Here is a 6,000-nt window from a genome sequence, read left to right as displayed (position 1 = left end):
CCAGAAGAAAATTCTAAGCCTGAAAGCCACTAAACAGAATCACAAGGTTAAGCAATTTTTTCTTTGGCTTGGAATTTCATTTGAGCTTCTATAGCCTCTAGTTTGGCAAATGATTTGATAGTAAAGCTTCTGCTGGTACATAAAGAAAGGAGGGTTGGGGGTTAGGGGTTGAGGGGTGGGGGTTAGGGGTAATGATTTGATAGTAAAGCTTTTGCTGGTACACAAAGAAAACTAACTGCATTCACAACATATCCATCTTCCTGCAGGTAGGCAGATATCGATTTATGCAGCAAACCCATCACCTCAGTCTTGCCCCAGACCTTGCTTATAAGAAGTAGTTGGATTAGTTAGAAGATGAAGAAAGTTAGAAACAAATAATTCAAATGAGAAAAATCATTAAGTTCTAATTACAGCAGGGTTTTTCAGAGTATACATTGGACCTGGTAGTTTTTCATTGATATGGCAATGAATGGTCCACATACCATAGCTATGTATTTCCCACTAATTAACTGTAATTCTAGGAAGCACCTTCAAAATATGTTTCCCCAAAGTACCCTCTGGTTCTCCAAATGAAGCCATAGCTCTATTTCGCTTAATCTGGGAATCGTATGGGGTTCTATGCACTTAAAATGGTGCTGCATGATAAGCACACAGTACATTACACCTGTGAAGATTATTACCAGTAGTTCTTATTCGTACCATCCCCCAAGCTTCTACAAATAAATATTCCAAAAACACCCTCTTGTCTTTCACAGATTTGCTAGAGGCTTCTCCTTCCTTGAAAGTTACTGGCTCATTCTCTCCCAGAAGCATCTTGACTCTACCAGCTCATGGTTGAAAGTCTTGGAGAGATATTTCCTCCCCTCCTACAAAGTTCTGCAGACAACAGCAGAAAACCAAAAACAGCTGGAAGAGCACCAAAGCCTGCAAGAGATTGTGATTGCACAGCCCATTTTGCCCTTCTCAGAAAAAAAAAAGAAAACACAATTGGTTTTCCAGCCAGAAAGGAATAAGAAGGCACAGCTGCACATGGCATCCTGTCCTTCAGTGTTCACCAACAGACCCAAAACCAGACAACTGTGACAGGATAACAATAGCAAGTAACAAGCTGCAAAACACATTGTCTTTAGCACCTCGCCTGATCAACGCACCCTGACTCTGTTCAACACAGGACAAGAACTGGATGCTGCAAACGGCCACATTCTGTCTGAGAAAAGGCTGTTCAAAATATGCCCTGAGCCCTAACTCTTTGCAGATTAATTACTTACCGCCATTAGTGATTCACAATCTTAAATCTTCCCTTTAGTTAGGCACCTCTAGCATAATTATACAGAAAACTCCAGTTCTTACTTCAATAATACCTAAATATTTACTGCAGAAGAACTGAAACCCTCCCTTCTCCTGTCAAGTGAACACCCACACTGAACAGCAGAACACTGCCCTTATTCCTGCTTGTTCTCCTTGACACAGAGAGGGTCAAAAACTACCAGACAATTTGGCAACTCCTTTGGACTGAGCAGGAATTGAACCTCCATCCTGACTGAATTCTCTGTCACTGAGCTATTCATTAAACAGTTGTCCAGTTATGTCCTGTAATGCCATAAACCAACCAAGCAAGTGATGGCACAGCTTTCGAAAAGCTGCAAAAAATATTTTGGTAAAGTTCCAGCATAATAAAGAAGGTTACAAACACACCATTTTTATCACCTGTTTATGGTTAATTTCACAAGCCCTTTGTACCCTAGGGAGAATCATAAGTGTACTACTCAAAGTCATAGATCCTTTGTGCTTCCTCTCAAAAAATTCAAGATAATGCTGAACAAGTCAATAATGAGGGAGATTAAGTAATTTTTAAAATCTGTTTCAATACGACCATGTTTACTAGTTGTGGAAAACACTGTCATAATGTGTATGTAACAACAGGATCTAATAAATGGAAGTAATTAAATATCTCATTTCTATAGCAAAGCTGTGTAATGGAAAAACCTTACCATGTTTTAACTTTATGTGACTTGATTAGAAAAGTACCCTTTACCTACTATTAATTTCTTCTCCATACAAAGGGAACTAGAGAAACCTTCAAAAGTATCTAATTGCTTTAATATATTCTACTTATTGCATAAGATCACATCACCAGGTCACTGTCTATTATATGTTTATCATAAGTGCAGAAACAGTGGGAATGGCATTGTATTCAGTAAGTTGCCTTCACATCAGTAAAGAAAGATGGTACGAGTTGCAGAGCAGTTTAGACTATTGTACCATAATTAAAAAGCAAAACAAAACAGTCTTCTCTGCTTTTATACAAATGGTATGAGGTATTCTTCAGCTCTGAAGCACATGAGACAGTAATATATTTGTTGTATATTTCTTAAAAAAAGCAAAATAATGTCAACACAAAACCAGATGTCACCGTTTCTATTTTGGCTACAATTCAAATCATAGGGTACAAGATTGCAAAGCATGGGACAGCTTATAGTATTGATTCAAGCAGTTTCCATTCTTCCCACATGACAAATTTTAAGATTTCATTTATCAGAAATTCACACCTTAGTAGCAAACAGGGGTGAAAACAGCAACTGCAGTCTAGACTTACACTTGGAAGAATGGTTTGAAACTGAACCAGGAAAAAATATGTTTAAAGACTATAGCAAGCTGATTGCCTATAAGCCAAAACGTTCAGCTGTACCTAGCAGGTAGGAAAAGTTGAAAGTCCTACTCCAGGTGCAGGACTGCAGGAATGAGAACTGCCGGGCCCTGAGTACCTGGAGCAGCTCTGACATCCAGCCCTGGATCAGGCTGCTGGGAAAAGAGCTGAGCAAGAGGCAGCAAAGCTTTGCTCCCCACATTAATTCAGGAGCTGCTATTAAAACTCAGTGCCTGAGCTTTAAAGTATATTAAGTATTGGGTCTTTTTATAATCAAATAAATATGCTTTTACCATGGTATTCCTGGGTTTGGCAGCAACTCAAATACCTGCATGAAGCTAATGCATATGTGATGGTGCAAAGGTTATTTTCATCAATTAATGTTTTAGAATATACACCTGTGACACCTCAAAAAAGAGTAGAAACTTGTTATAAAGGTGTATTTGTATTCAAAATAAGAAGTTTTACTTACACCGACATATTAAGTAGAAATGGGTGTGGGATGTTTCCGAACACATGATTATTCTAAGAAGCCACTTGTTTCAGCCTTAGCTGTTATGTCAGCCACAGAATTCTGTAATATGCTAGAATTTCAAGCTTTCCTGAAGAGTTACCTCTCCAAGTATTTCATACCTTTCAAATGTAATGTGTTGTACATTACTGTAATTTATAGCTGCTCTATTTTAATCATTCATTCTAGGCTAGATTGACAGACAAGTTTTTTTAAAAAATTTGTTTACAGATCTGCACTTTACTACTTGTGCAGACTACACAAGGTAACTCCTCTGTGTTATTTTCTAATAAGATTAAAGATATACTCTGATTATTTATTGCCCTGATATTATAGATGGAACTGTTTGAAGATGCTGGCTTCCAGCTGTAAGGGCAGAAGAATTAAATAAAATAGAAGAACATTCCATTAATCCAAGCCATCTAGAATAGACTCCTGCCTGGCTGGAGGCACATCTCTCCTACTTGCAGCATCACATGCAGCATTCTGTAAATTGGTTCAAGGGAAGCACTAAAAAACAGAAGTAGATGGTAGAGGCTTAAATCTTGCTGCACTTAATGTGAAAACTGTCAAAATTAGGCAAGGGAAGAGACAGACTTCTATATAGTGAAGGAATAAAAAGTAGAGAATTGTAGGTAGAAACTGGAATAAATGAATTCATTAATATTGGACTTAGTCCTCTTGCATCATCTCCAGCATCTGCGTACCTGGCACAAGAGTGTCAGAAAAAGGCAGTCCTGATGGACTGACACCGTTCTGTTTGCCTTTGAGGAGCACAGCCCCAGCTAAGAGAAGATGCATGAACATGAGAAATAACTTTTGAAAGGGAGAGCAAAGATATTAGAACTCAAAATAAGAAATGGAATTGTTCTGCTTCAGTTCGATCATGTTTACAGATGCGGATATCAGGGATTCAGCCATCTAGTTCTTCACCCATTCTAACTTCACATGAGAAGGATGTTTTTCTCTCTTATTTCCACTAGAACCCAAAATATCACCTTTGGTGATAAAGTGAAAGATGATAAATGATAGTGTTGGCAGAATGAATCGCTCTGTTCTCTCCACAAAAAAAGTTCCCGTAATTCTACATGGTCTTTCATTTTAGTTTATGGTGTTTGCTTGGGGTGGCATTTTCTTCTCTCCAAGGAAAATATTTTCTTCTCTCATCTTCAAACCTTCCATCATGAGAAAGGCTTCCATTTTCTACAGTCTTATAAAAAAATACCTTGAATCAAAAGAGCAAATAAAAAAGGAGTGCAGAATGACTTCCTTACACCAGCAAGATATAAACTTGAATCTTGACATATACCTTAAAAAAATGCTTTCATTGACCAAACATAACAAAACAGACCACCCCAAAACCCAACTAAGAACAGATCTTACCATTGTTACTGAGACAACTTCAGGAAAATCAAGATAACAACAACAAAAATCTCCTAAACACTAAATCAGATATTTTAAAAGTTTTTTTTTCTTTCCAGTTCCTGTTTTGTTTTGCCTACAGAAAAAGAGTGGTGGAAAGGAACAGCCCACTCTTTGGTATATTGGAGCATGAGTTTTATCTTCCTTCAGCTTTTCAACATGTCCTTGTTACCGAGATCATGAGAGCAATAGGGAAAATACCAAGCATGTTTTCAGATAAAAGCCTTGTATTTTCCATCAAGGGGCAGTGAAGTTCAAAATTAATTCTTAATTAAATTCTAGGCTATGTTGAGGGAGGTCAAGTATACAATTGCTGCTATGAACATCAGTGTTTTTGTTCAGCTAGAAAGCTACAAATCTTTAGCCATCTTTCCTTGCATTGTGCAAGCTATTAATGAATCATTTTGTCATGTGTAGAATATGAGCCATCTGAGGACAATCATATCATGAAAAGACATTAAAATGTGCTCTCATTGTGGACACAGTGATTACTATAAATCCTTATTTTCTAGTCTTGGGATAAAACTTGGTTTAGCAGATGCATTTTATTAAAACATGCAGCAGCCAAAGGTTTCTCTGGAACTAAGAAGCGTAATCATATAATGACACTACTGGTGTCTCAGAATGAAAAATTCATTTTCAGATCATTTTGCATCGCATGAAGATAAGTGTTGCCATATATTAAAGACTCTCACATATTAAAGACAGTTTGTACTTAAAGAATCATCATCTTTCATTGGGGGTATCCATTTTTTTCATGAGCCAGTGAAAGAACACTTCTTTGTGTCTCTATGGAATCACCTATTAGCATTTGAAGAGACCAACTTAACCAACACGTGTAACAGGAGGCTGCAAGTGGAGCCTTTTTCCTTCTTTGCAATCCTAGAGACACTTGTAGTGCCCACAGAATCTCTCTCAATCTTCACTGTATTTAATCCCACAACACCTTCAGAAATTAAAGAAATAATATCTTATTGATGGGCTGTGTGAAGCCAAGTGCCACGTTTACCTCATGTATCTATATAGGTAGATATAGATACATACCTTATTACCTAAAAATGTAATATGTGACATTTCACACTAACAGCCCCGATTTACTTAATCTGGTGATAACTGTATGCTCACCAGTGCAACTGCAGGGGCTGCTCGATCTGTACCAGAAAGCAAACAATAGAAGTTGACTTTGAAGGAAGAAATGTAAAAATTAAACCAATTAGCAGTATTAGTATTAGTCTGGGGTCACTGTGGGATCTAGAGTGCAGGCACCACAAAAACGCACTGAAAAAAAGACAAAAGCATGATCAGATATGAGATTTAGCAAAGCAGAGACCAGAGTGAATAAAGTTTCGTAATCCACAGAAAGCTATTTTTAACCTATCTTTTTCTTTTCCCCAAGCAGAAACTGCAACGGAATATGCGA

Source organism: Patagioenas fasciata, chromosome 13 (assembly GCF_037038585.1).
Source record: "Patagioenas fasciata isolate bPatFas1 chromosome 13, bPatFas1.hap1, whole genome shotgun sequence".
Lineage (NCBI taxonomy): Eukaryota > Metazoa > Chordata > Aves > Columbiformes > Columbidae > Patagioenas > Patagioenas fasciata.
This window is presented reverse-complemented; position numbering follows the sequence as displayed.